Raw genomic sequence first — 15,942 nt, forward strand, 5'->3', positions numbered from 1 at the left:
GCAGGTTGAGAAACGCTGCTATATATATTCATTTATTCGTATAGTTTTGTTAACATGTAGAGCTGGGGCTTGGGATGCACCACAATCTCTTTTACACTATGGTGAATAATCACACACACGACATACGTCACACCGATAAAAACACCTATAACCTATTGAATAATATAAATAATCATAATTTGTGCATTTATATTCAAATTCATTCAACACGTAGGTAAGTCGATAGGTGTACCGTATGCTTAAAGAAATTGCCTTTATTGAACAATTGGTATTGACGAATCCCCTTAATCATTGATGACCTAAACGAATATTTTAATAAATCAGGCGTGTTATCTCAGTTTTTTAAAGTTGATGCAAATAATTGTTTATAGACTATTTTAAAATCGTTACAACTTTATTGGACCACAATATACATGCAGTTGACAAAATTAAGGCTAGGAAATTATTGTCTATTATATTAAATTAAATATTTTTACAAATATTCTAAAAGATAGTAATATATTCTAAGTTGTAATAAATTTAAAAACACCGAAAAGAAAAAAAATTATATATACCTAGCTGCGCATATTTTATGAAGAATGAAGATATGCTTTTTTTTCATTTAGGGACAATATAAAATGTTAAACTATTTATAATGTTATCATCAAAGTATTTTTGTATGCTAACGAGTTTAATTATTGTTGATAATCTAAACTAAACTCTAAACACTGATAAAATATCTGACGAGGAACTTTCCGGTTTTTTTTTTTTAATAGTTTTCAGCAACGTGTAGTCGGTTTGCAGGTCATCACTGCAGACTATTACGTGCACACCCGTTAGTCTCGTCGCTTTTACCTACTTTGTATTTTGTAGAATCGTGTTTTCAGTATTTTTTTTTTTTATATATATATATATATATATATATATATTGATTAATATAAACACATTTTGTTGTAGGTACATTTAAAACGTACAAATTTACTTTTTATTTATATATTTTTTTTTACGTATTACACAATTTTAACTGCATATTTATTATTTGTATACATCAGGTACCTATCAATTTTTTGTACATAATTTTATAATTTTCAGTGAGAAAATTCGCCGAGTCCTACTTATAATTAATATAGAACAATAAATAACTTATAGTAGATAGGTTATGACTTATGACTTATGAGATTTAAAATGTAAATTAATAGGAACGCTATTTTATTGTTCTTTAAATTAGTTCAAATAATCAATAATAATTAATATAAAATAAATGTGATTTTTTCATGAAAAATATACTAGTTTAAACATAGATTTATGCATATTAACCGTAAAATAAATCTGTTTCAATAAATACAGTATACTAGACGTATACCGGGTATACACACCAAAGTTATACTTATTATAAACGTAGAATATATACGCATAAAGTTTACTGAGAACTACAATTATGCATATATTTTTAAATTAATACTGACTACTGTAATGCATTTTATACATTTAATAGAAAATTGTTTATACATATATTTTCTGAAAAAAGTGTATGGCCATAAAACTATTAATCCGCTTAAATAATATATTTATACAGAATAGTTTGAAATGTTTGAATACTTCTTTTCCAAAATAACTAAAATTTTAATTGTTTTTAAAAAAGTATAAAATAAACAGTGCAATCGAATAGTTGCATGCCAAAAGAATAAACATAGATTAGAATGTTCAAATTGCATGCTCTGTATAATTTTACTAAATGAAATGATTTAATTTACTTTTCCACTGAAAGAACAGGTTTTTACATTACAATAAAATATATAGGTAAATATCGGAGTAAGTAACACCATGAATATTAAATATTAAATAAAACGATTGTAATTTAGGTAATCAAGGGAATGTATTTTACATTTTTTACGTGATACCTATTTTAAATAAATGTCTATTGGCAATTGGCTATTATATTATATAAACTTTTAATACCTACTATAAAATTTGATGTAATTTTTTTGTTGACATTTCGGGCATAGAATATTACTACTTAAATTTATTATGTATAATAATAATAATATTATCGTATTGGACGTCATTTATTAAAAATGTAGAAAAGTATTGTTTTATTTATTTTGTTGTCGGAAACGCCATAGTTATATGCCAACTTTTCTATATATATAATTTTGTTATTTTTATTAACTATTTTGAAATTATATTATCACTGAGCTTCTGTTTTCGAATATTTTCCGACATCGATCATTTAAATTTGAAATATACGTACATTATTACACATTGTAAAATAACATAATTTTTTTCGTAATTCCATCATCACTTTATTTCCCCGAGCAGACCCTAAATTTCCCCCCCCACAGGTTAGGAACCGCTGAATTAAATAGTCAGTATATATTATTGTTAGGTATTTCCTTATTTCCTTTAAAATTCTTCTAGTTCGATTTCAAGGTTACTCTATTCTATATATATAGTATTGTATTGTATATAATGTATATACAGTATACCTAAATGGCTAACCTAAAATATTATTGTTATTTATAAGCCTATAATAAAAAAATCTAATAAGAATTGTTTGTATAATATATATATATATATACGTAAAATATATTATATCTATTAACTATATTGACACAATGTCACAATGAAAATAAACCGTATCTCCGTGAACACGATTGCTGTGCCCATATAATAATGTATTGAGCAAACGACAAGGATATAATATGAGATAATTATAGTAAATACTTGTAATTTTGAGCAAGGTTTTTAGTGGTATTTAATATTTATACGGCATCGGACACTGTCTAGATCAGATATTATACATTGCAGGTACACACGAGCCACGAGGTATGTATAATATTCATAGCCTATATTATAGTAAACGGCTAACGAGTTTACACCAAATAGATATAAATATTATACTATATAATCACTCTGAGATATGCGTACATAGGTATATACCTAATATTCGTGACTTCTGAAACAAATATAGGTAATCATCATAGTTAATATGTAGCCACTATATTATGCATTTAGTATATCTAACTATTATCGTATTTGTATACAAATTTCAACAGGTTACTGCAGGTACAGTTTACTGTTCTCCTTGATGAAACCATGACATTGATCAACGTTAGCTTTTATTTGAAGGTCATATTATTTTTGTGTTTTTTTTTTTAATGTTCAGTTTGATATGAACGATACATTAAATTCCGTCGTATAATGTTTATGTATAAATGTATAATATGTTTATTATACATGTAACATTACCTCTATATGAATATTTGATATGAGTATCACAATAGACGTGTACATTTCCTATGCGGCTATACCTATATATATATATATTAAAAATTAGTACCTACAGGGCTACAGATTACGTCCTATCTACATTTCATAATATCGACGTTAAAATTGGTGTAAGTAGTCTTTGAATAAATGTAAGTATCTATTACCTATTTATACGCGTATAATATGTATATATGATCCGTTTTAATGTTTAAAGTGATAACTGGTGACATTTATTAGAAATTGTCATAATTCTAAATAGTTGGTAAATACAATGTATGTATTATGTAGGAATTCAGAACTATAATGCTATATCTTGTGTTTAACTTGTTTCAGTACTTATTCCTATTTACTAAAGTAGGTACTACGAGTATAACATATAATATGAGGTCACTCAACGGGAAATAAACTTTTGTTAAAATTTATAAAATTACTAAGTCTTATACTTAAATGTGTGTACATATGTACATAAAGTATAAAAATATATAATAATAAACATCAACCCGAACATTTCCCACTGCGTTCTCTCTGCGTGTAGTCTCAATCAAAAAATCTTTCATCACTTTCATAATATTATATTTCTATATAATGTATAAATGATTGTTATTTGGGCTAACGGCTATATGGATACAAAATATTTTTTTTGACTTGATAGACACTTTAAAAATTAAATTTTTTTTTTACATTATTCAAGTCATAAAAAATATATTAATAATTTATTTTACTTTTGGCTTACATAATTTATTTCATATTCCAAAAAAGAATATTTTTCGTAAATCGTAATAATCCAATTATTTCCAATATCCGATGTATAAAATCGAATTTTATACTTGTTGATTTATAGTTAATAAGTAGGGCTAGGATTTAATAGATTTACAGATATGTTTTTTACAGCACCCTTTAAAAATTCGGTTAGTAAATAATAATTATAGTAATACCTATGTCCACAAGTTGCCTCATAATAGTCATAACTCATAACTCATAAGTATTGATACGAAAAATTTATTTTTGTTTTGTATATTTTAAGACTTTAAGTATAGGTAATACATATTACCTATTGCATAAATGCATAATTAAACTATAAACAAGGAAAATGCATGTTTTATGGTAGGTAGATATTTCGTACCTATATTTAAACAAAACACGAAAGTAGGGGAAAAGCAGGTTAGTTGACGACGTTGTCGTGTCGTATTATAATTTATATTACACTCAGAGTTTCATTTTCACGTGATTTTATATTTTTGTTATTGACGGAAAAAATATAAAAATATAGGCATCTATATTAAAAATGCAACGAAATTTTATATTTTATTTAACAATAAGTAATACTTACAGAACTGTTGGTTAATGGCATTAATTTACTTTAATATATAATATATATATGCTATTTAGTATATTGTTTAATATATACATAGTTATAATAATAAGTAATAAAAGCTTTTATTAATTATACATAATAATATAGGATACACTATACACACACAGGATGATTCACCAAGCTTGCTTACTCTCGTTTATCCTCTGATAAAGTGATAATGCATTTATTCAAATTTAAATTATTGAATTTTTTAAACAACTTCCTATTAAAGTGTTATAACTGAAGCTCAGAATTAATTTTTATAGATACTATTTACCTGTGTGGTAATCCAAATTTTTATTTATGAATATCACTATTTTTACTGTTTTTCTAAATCATTTACATATAGCCATATAGGTAATAAAAATAGCAGCCTTCGAGAGTAGTTTTACGTAAAATATATTATATATTTAATTTTTAGTCTAGTATACTATATTATGTCTATGTTGGACTTGGATAGTTTTTACGAACTATTTAAAATGTTAATAAATTTAAATTAATTAATAATTACTATTATTTTTAATCGACATTACCCTTACATCTTCTAAATCTATCATAGACAATTATCCTTAATAGGTAGATATTTAAAGTTCAATAACATTTTACCCAGAAAATACTTATTTGAATTAAGATTTATATAATTTCCTACATCGATACTTTCCAAAAAATCATCTCTCTAACTAGTTTAACTAGATTTTTATAATAAAAAAGGGTAGTTTAAATTTGAAAAAAAAAATGGAATTTGTATATAGTCCGCCGTTAGGCTAAGGCATACATATGTACTAAAAAATTCTAAAAATCAGGGTATAAATTAATTAATAATTAAAGGAAAAAATGATGTGAACACTGAGCATAATGAGCATGCATGGTGAATCATCATGTTGGTATGATACTATGATGTAGACAATTATTCCTCTATTACACCATCAGTCGTTAACAATCAAAAAATAGTTAAAATTTTATAATATTATTTTGATTATTATGGATCATAGTAGTAAATTAAAACAATTTGAGGCGCTGACAAGTTTAGAAGTAAATTATATCAATAAAAATAATTATTTAATAACACGCACGTGCTTATATTATGTTATCATATTATGTTTGTTTATAGCATTACAATAATTATAATTTGAAGGTCGTAAACAATAAGGCATTCACAGTTCACCAAGTTACTAAGTAAAAAAAGTATTCAATATTGTGTAATTTAATACTTAATAGTATATATTAAATATATATAGTGTTATTTCAAAAGGGCTATCTATTTGAGATTTACAAGATATCATTCAACATAACTTAAATATTAATCTACTAATCCAGTATTGCATAATTTCCCCAGCTCAGGCCTCAGGGGCACAATATTATGAAGTTATGAAGTTGTGAACTTTTGCCTCCCCTTAAAAAAACTGATACCAGCCAATAGAAGATTCACGGAACATCCCCGTTTCACGGTACACTAATAAAAAATCACTGTTTTATGTTAACTGCTTACAAGTTGTAACTTTGTAAGTATATTCATAAAGGCCAAAACGTATTTATTTTTATATTTTTTATGTCAATATCTTTTTTATGTAGTGTGAACTTTGCAGTAATGTATATGTATGTATTTTTGCTATGTATGTTAAGACATAGAAAAAAAACCAAAAGAACAATATTATTCAACCTTACTCGACCTAATCTCCGACGTCTATATACATAATCCATTAACAGGTTAACTGCTATGTGTACTATTTTTGGTACAGCTAACATAGAAAAGCAATTATGACATTCTCACTACAAACCAAAAACTTTATGAAAAAGTATACTTTTATTTTAGAAATTAATGAATTTGTCTGCTTAGTGAGCTACGAAATATTTTCTTGTGTTTAAATCGTATTTGCAAGAACCCTATTGAGTACACCGTACACATCACACTTTTTGGAAAAAACTCCAGTGTACCAATTATGGTAGGTACACAAAAACTTATTGACAAAACAGTAGAGGAGGTACAAAAATGGTATATGTAACTCCGCAAGTTATAAACCGAAAATAACGTAGTGGTTAACCTATTAAAAGTGTGACCATTAAAAATAGATTATCTCATATATTCTTAGAACTGTTGTAGTGTTGTGATTAACTACAAGTACCTATATGGCTATATACTGCATAAATGAACGAGAAAAAAATATTGTCCGAAAATTTGCACGCTTTAAAGATGACTTTCATTTATTTTTAGTTGATAATATCCACTTATAATATCTAATAATATAAATATGCTTGCATACGAAAACAATGTTATAGGTACCTAATCGTTGCAATTGTTTTGTTTTACAGACATTAAATATTATAATTTATTGGCATGTATACCGCCATTATTATATACTTATGTTACTTACTACGCCTTGTGCTAAAAATGTTCCCTCTTTTTATCCTAAGTGGTCATGTATATTATATTATACTAGAGAAAATGCTATTTAAACGATTGACTACAAACGGTTTTAAAAACAAAAACGTCAATAAATATTGTACCGTGTTGTTTGTGGCATACACCTACATGACATTATTTAGAATATACTGCGGGCTTTGCCCATTATATTACAGTAATTATAGTAATAATAATATAGGTATTATATGTACCTATACTTACAAGTTACAATAAAATATTATATGGTGTATTGTTCAATTATTTGTTAGAAATGCATGGCGTTTTTGTAAAATTAAATTGTTTAAAAAAAAATCAAACATTTTGAAAAAATATTACAATTATTATTGCCTTAGTATACTAAATACGATCGTGTTTTACAATAGTGTAGGTATCTATAATTGCAATATTTTCTTTTCTTATGTATTGCATGATGACATTAAACGTCAACGCGGCTTATATATAATTATAATTATATGTTTCAGCGGTAATCTACATTAGATTATAACATTTTAAATGACAATGAATTGTTTTGTGAAGGATAATATCATAACTAAATAGTAAATATGATAAAAGTATACGAAACATACGTTCTTAATAATGCACGTTTAATATGGTTCAAATAATAGTCATTACGAATTACGAATTACAATATTACAATAATAATCCATCGTTGTTGGTGCTATGCTACGAGTATCTCTGTATAGCTCATATAAATTATAATAATAATTAATTCGTCATTAAAATGACTATAAACTTTTAACTTAATGATGACGAGTATAACATGCAAACGATAACAATATATAATATTTTAATACAGTTTTATATATACGTGATGACTATTGACTATAGTAACAGCAACGTATGATAAAAAGTAACAACTATAATATTATTGTACAAACATTTTCTAATCCTTATTATTTATTATATTATATAATAACATAATTTGTTGTAGTTATTACTAAAATACCTACCTATAATAATATATTCATTAGTATGCGGACGAATTTTTAAACATTGTATAATCAAATACGATGTCTAACCAATAAAAATCGATATTCTATATTCTATGAGATGATTGTTTTATTTATAAAGGTCTATATAATATTATGGTTTATGTAAATGCCTTTTACACTATTACGTATATTTATGTTTATCGTCTACCAATTAAACATGTAAATTGTAATTTGTAAGTATGTAGATGATTTCTATATATTTATTTATTAATCGATATATTATATCAACAATAGACCAATTCCAAATAAAATTGTGTAATGTTTACATAATTATTTCATTAGTATTAATAAAACATAATTACAATCATTATATGAATAATGTATAATAACTAACAACTAATGTCCACAATCATTGTTTTTATATCATATAGGTTATTGTAACTTTATTAGTACGTTGACCTAAACTAAAACTATATAGTATTCCGTACATTGTATGCGTTATGCGACTTATGCGTATTAAGAGCGCACAGTAAAAGTATATAACTGTACAAGATAGGAATAAACTATCAACAATTTAGGGTGATACACTGATAAACCAAAATAATATTGATAGTTTTCGTCAAAAATTGCAAAATTCAATTCCCATTTCCACCAAAAAAGTTTGAAAATTAATGGTTTTAATTTATATGCAACTATAATAATTATAAACAATATAAATTAAAATTAAAACTATTATGTGCCACAAAAATTTTCAGACAGTATCAAATATGGATCAATATTCAATATAATATTTATTTCAAAAACAATTTTCTTGATTAACTTATATTTTTATGAAATGCTGCTAAATATTATTATTAGCTATTACTATAATAATTAATATTTATATTGTTAACTATAATACTTTACTATAATATTATAATTATTTTTATATAATAATGTTTTGTGTATGTGTGTATGTGTGTGCGTGTGTACATGATAAGCAGCTGAAAAAATGGTTCAATTTTCAACTTTAAGGGTGATTTTGGAAAGAAAATTGTATTTAATTTGTACTTTAGAGAAGTTAAATTAAAAATTATTAATATTTAAAAAAAAATTGGATAAATCAAAAAACATTTAAAAATAATATATATCAATAAAAAGCTATGTGGAGCCCTAGATAATGATCTTACCGTATATTTTATAACAGGCAATTCACTCCAATATCAAAACTAACAACACACCATTGAAACTGGCAAACGAAAATTTGCCATGTCGGACGTGTGTAAGACTAAGACAACACATGTGGGTACTACGTCCTCATGAGGAAAAACGAGAATATCAATTTTTTTATATAACAAACGAATAACTGTAGAAACTCAAATTATTCAATAAATAATATTTTAAAAATATTTTGACTCTTTTTAAATTATTTATTTTTATAAATTTTGATAACAAATATAATATATATAGCAGAAAATGCTTGTAAATGTATAGGCACAATATTTATTTATAATCATTTTAAGTTAGAATTTTGATAAAATTTATCAAAATCTCGAAAATTACAAATTATTTTGACGTAAGTGTATCAAATTGATTTGAATTTTACTATACTCAATGACATTCTCAATTTATTTTAATATATTATTTAATTATACCATGAACCTATTTTTGCTGTTGTACTACGGTATTTACAAAAATATGTTATTAAATTTGAATTAATTAAAATATACCTACAAGTTGATATTATAAAATAATAGTATAACATTTAAATATGTTATAATAACTAAACACTTATAATATAATAAATGCAATATTTTCGAGAAAAAAAACCTACAGTAATACTAAGGTAAAATAAATTACTTTAATAGCTATAACAAAAAACATATTATGAAATATAGTTAGTGATATAATACGCTGACAGACCGTCTCTGTTCAGGATTGTTTTTCGTATATAATGAATAATGATACATCATTGAATTTAAATTTAACACACCTATTACAGTAGTCCACTCGACACCTTGAGTACCTATAACAGAGCGGTACCAACTTGCCTACCTTTTTTTTTTTACAATTTTCTATAATTTAATATTGTTATGTTTTTTGCGCTACTAAGTTGTTTTCAAACAAGTGATGTTAGTGGAATTGGGCAAGGCTATTCGTAAATCTGGAAACCTGTTTTTTATCGGAAAAAGTCATGCCAAAAATATTATTATCTAAAATTTTTATCCATATCAAACAAACAGCTAAATTTTAAATATTGAGTAAAATGTTTTTATAAAAACCTTGTTATTTAATATAAAAATGGTGAACTAACTAAAAATGAATAAATAAGAATCTATTTTTATTTTTTATAACCATTAATAATTACTAAATATTTATTAATTAAATAAATGATAAATTATGCATAAAAAATAAAAAGTCAGAGGAATAATATATTATCTTCGAATCTTCGATTTCCTTTTTCCCTATAAACCCCCTTTATCACCCTATAATCCCCTTTTCACATAATAGGCAACTGTAAATACATCACTGCTCTTACAGTCTTACTTATGTAGTTGAGTATCTACTTTAATCTTTGGTCTTTAGATATACGTTGGGATTCACGATCATATTTGCTTTAATCATATTCATATATTATATTATATAACATTAAAAATGTTATAAACTAGATACCTATATTACTTACCTATAATTGGTACATACTTAATAGGTAGTTTATATGATATACTGATGTCTGATTTAGTGATTGTTGGTCACATTTCACGCTGTAGATTTTTAAAATATTGTTTTATTGATTAGTATATAGTAATAATTTCTAACTAAAGATAAATATTTATAAGATATTATGTTTATTAAAATTTTTGTAGGTATTATAAAAATTTAAAAACAATTTAATGTTATGCAATTGTAAAATTACTGTTTAAGTTATAAGTCTTTCATTCATACTTATTAGAGTATTCAAGTAACTGTTATAATATTATATAAATTATAATTTAATATTTTTAATATTTAGGTACTTATGTACGCGTCTGCATAAAGCATTATTCAGATACATCTTGAACGACTATATCTATATCAATATATCACCTTGGCGTAATAGGCGCTTATTATCCGGCTATAGTATAGTCGATAATACACGGAAGCAATTTTTTTCTGGCCTGGTTCAACACAAAAGTTTAACATCCAGAGAACCTTGTATCTTATATGTATATGTTCACACTTAATTTATTTTACAATAAACAATATGTACATCACGGTATATTAAATTGCAGTAAAAAACTGTTCCTTTTTTAAAATTTATCATCACCAGGAAAGTATTAAATTAAAAAGATATTCTCACCCTTCAGGTATCTACACTGACTACACTCAAATCATTTAAAATATAGATTGATATTATTATTATAATACCTATGCAAAAGTTATACGACTAGTAATGGTCAACCATTACAATTCATACCTATTTAGTATTTTCTACATTGAAGTATATTTTATCTATAATTTATTTATTTATGCATACCTACATTGTTCGGACGTTCAGTAATTTTCGTTTCCAAAGCGTCACATCAATGTTAGACATAATACATAAATACAAATTAGACATCATCGTAAAACTAATACGTTCCTCATTTTGTAGCTCAGAATCTAAAATTATAAATTAAAAGTTACACAAGTAGGTATACAACGTTGCTGCATTGAGACATTAAGTTTACTATAAAGTTAATACAAATATGTTTATATGCACATACATTTACCCAAAAAAATTTTGGGTGGGGGGCTGAAGCCCACCCAAGCCCCCCCCCCCATCACCCTAGTTACGCCTATGCTGTACCTGCAGTAACCTGTTGGAATTTGTATACAAATACGATAATAGTTAGATATACTAAATTAACAAATTTTTCATAACTATAACATAAAAGACCATTTTTAATCAAACATTTAGAATTTTTTGTGACAGATAATCCCAAGTCTGTAAAAATGATAAGGAAGGTTTTTTTTTTTTAAAGTTTGAATAACGGCAATACTTAAATAAGAATTTAATTAATATGTATCTTAACACAACCTGAGGACTCAGTTCGTTTGCAGCCACCGATAGGTATCTACTACCCAATTATTAGGTACCTACTACTATATAGCTGCGTATTTGATATAATGATAGCCCAGGGTTTCCAACCAGTGGACAAAGTAATAAAAACCATGCAAGTTGCGGATGAAACCTAAAAGGTGACATATGAATTATGGACACAAATAACAATATAACATTATAATTATATACTAATTGCAGACAAATTTCTAATCATTATTTTTGATATAACGATTGCAGATAAGGTCGTACTTGGGGGTTCCCGGGAGGGTCAACTCTCCCCAATATTTTTTTGCATTACGTACATTTAGAAATTATTTTATTATTATTTTACAGTTTTTACACACTATTTACTAAGATTTGTATAACCATCCTCCACTCTCACACGTAATTTTTTTCTGAGTATGTCCCTGTTGCAGACGTCAAGAAATTTGTATTTGATATCAACGCTTGACATTATTGTTTATACATCTAGTTAAATTATTTATCAGCATTAAGAGTGTACCAGTGCTTTTGAAGTCCTGTAAAAATGGCGAAGATAAATATATTTTGTGTTCGCAACTCGCATGATTTTTATTAACTTGATGGCCGTAATATTATTAGTACTTCGATAGCGAAACTCATCGTGCCCGCAATTGTTACGTTATAATATTGGCAATTGACCAATTCGTTCGTAACAACTAACAAGTATATATATACTATAGGTATACCTATAGACTGATAATCGACATTTAGCAATCAGAAATATTCATAATTTTTTTTTATTTATACCCATGTAATATTATAGTTTTAAATATAAACACATTTTTGGTTTGATAAATAAATGAATAAAACCTATACCTTATTTAATGATAAGTGTGTAGGACAATACAATATATGAAACTCTCAAATTAAAATGGGAATCACAGGCATTCTTTATTATTTTGTGCCAATTAAGGCCCTTATTAGGGTGTCACCGGTGACGATATGTAATCGTATAAACCATAAACCTAAGAATAAGATGCAAATAAAAACGGAGCCAGCTACTCAAATGTTGTACACTTGTACCGTAGTTGAACGCAAATTTGCTGTTGTATACGCCTATAAGATGGAATAAGAGCAGCATTAAGTACACAATAATATGCAAGTTTGGTATCCTCGGAATTTTTAAGTAGTTTTTCACATGAGTTGGAATTCGAGCACACGCTATTGCTATAATATACGTATAATATTATTTTATATTATAATATAGTAAAGCACTTTCACAGTTTTTCACTTTCTCGCAGCTCCAAGAAACCGGAACCGTGTGTTAGATATTGTGATGTTAATGGAACAAGGACACTCTGAAATATATATATAACAATTTAATGCAATTTGTATCAACTTTAACGGAAGATAAAAGAAAAATGCACATAATTTGTTGGTCGTGAATATCGTATGTTCGTATGGATGTTTAATAACTGAAAAATACATAAATATGTTATATTTTTTTCGGTATTTCAATTTATTTAGACATAATATGATTTAAAAATAAAAATAAATATAGACTTTCATATTTTAAGTTGTTAGCCGTTAGGTGAAGATAATATTTAACTTTATAATTGTATATGCGATTAAATAATATTATGTTTGACAAGTTTAGATGAGTTAATAAATACAAAGGTACCATAGAAGACCAAATGGGTTTATTGTTGTATGTTAGGAATCAGTTATGTGTTTTTTATAAATTATGTTCAAAAGCTATTAAAGAAATGGTTAAAAAAATAGAAATCATCAATAATGTATAATTTATGAAATGAGTGAGTAGATTTGGCTATATATGGGCCATTTACCTACTAAATTATTTTCCGTAATAGTATTTAGAAAATGGCATAAATTGCCACAAATACTCAAATTCTTTTAAAATAGTTTGAATATGAAAATCAAAATTAATTAATTAAATTCTGGAAAAATATAAAATTTTTAATTCTATAAGAGGAAATGAAATGTATCAACCAAAAATTAATAAAAAAAAAAAAACAAAACATTATTGTTATCTATGCGCCGTGTCCTTCATAATATTTATTATTATTATTATGTATTAATATACTATACACAGATATATACGTATAAGAAATATGTCTATACGGAGTGATTCGCCAAACATTTTAATCTATCTCCATTTTTTTCTATGATAATGTTATATTATGTATGTAAAACTAATTTACTGATTACCTATTGGCTATTGATATTTTTAAGTGATGTTCCTACTCAAGGATCATATTTCCAAATACTTTGGTTTTTTCATGTTATTTATATGGATTGTTCTAAGTAGAGGGGAAAGAAACCACGCATTTTTACTGTAATATGTCGAGAGACTGATTGTTTGAAAACTTTATTATATCTATCAAAATCGAAATTTGAACTTATAATATTTTCAGTTATTATAAACTTTTTGTATACTCAGAATATAATACAAAGGAGACTATGATAATTTTAAAATTTTAGTATATATATATTAATATTAATATTAATTTATTACAAGTTTTAATTTTTGTAAAAATTATCTGAGTATAATAATTACTAGACTAAATATTACATAATATATTTTATATTATATGTAAATCATTATTAAGGACTTTGATCTTTAGTGGCTTAGTAAATTAGTAAATATAAAATGTAAAAAATTAGAGATTGTTCTTTTGAAATCAGACTTAGTCACGTAAATAAATTATTTGAGTAACAATTTATAGTAAAAAAGAAGATTTCTAAGTTGTAAGAAAGATGTTAGTATAATAATATAAATTATTATAATCATACGATTATCTTTAAATGGCGAAAAAATCTAAGTACCTATATGAAAATAGTGTAATAATAAAAAAATACAAAAATCAGAATATATCGAATATAAATAATTGTATTATTAAAGGGGTGATGACTGATGAGCATGTTTGATGAATAAACCTGTGTACCTATAGTTTTAATGTTTTTATATACATAATATGTGGTATTATAATTATTTATTACATCTTTTTTAAATGATAATATATAATATATACTATATAGTGTAATGCTTAAGTCGCTTAAGATTATAAATAATTATGATTTATGAAGTGTATTATACTATTATAGTATTGTATGAATTAGGAATAATAAGTAATTATAAGTTATAATTTTACATTATGTACGCGTGCAATAGTCTACCATCATGTATTTAGGCTATACAGTATATATATAGCCACAGTAATAGGCATAAATGTATAATATAACCTACCATATCACCAATTAGATCTATAGGTACTACTAGCTAATTTAAAGGTCATAATTTTGTTTGAAGTATAACTCATTATTATATAACTGTACATTTATACTATACCTACTACTGCTGAATTCTAGATAAAATTGAAATCAGTGTCCATTGCAGTCTTCGAACAGATTACAGAGTTGGTAATAATTAATAGCTTTTAGATTCAAACAAACTTTTTTCTTTCTCGTAACCAGTAGAAGAATGTTTCACATTAATTAGTACCGAGTCGTTAAAACGATTACCTATTTAAATTTATGACAAAAAAAAGATTGTCACACAATGTGAAATCCTGGTTAGTGGTTACGAAAACTATAGGTATTCAAAATCCGTTGACTCGTAATGATGCCAGTCAGGAAGATAATAATTATACACTATATCAGCTAAGAAAACTGCAAATAAGTACTCGATACGTATCACAAAGCTGTCATAAACCGTGGGCTAGCTTTTGAAGTAGGTACCTTTCACTAATACCTAATACTGATAATAAAAAAATGATATAATATTTTAATACCTATCATCATCCCAACGTATAGTGTACACTTTATATGCGTCTGTACTCTGTACATACCTACTTATAACAACCTAATAACTAAAAACTAATAAGTAATAAGCGTAGAAACTCGTCGTGTACCGTCTCGATATTGTCTAGGCTGAGAATAA

This window comes from Rhopalosiphum padi, chromosome 1 (assembly GCF_020882245.1).
Source record: "Rhopalosiphum padi isolate XX-2018 chromosome 1, ASM2088224v1, whole genome shotgun sequence".
Classification (NCBI taxonomy): domain Eukaryota; kingdom Metazoa; phylum Arthropoda; class Insecta; order Hemiptera; family Aphididae; genus Rhopalosiphum; species Rhopalosiphum padi.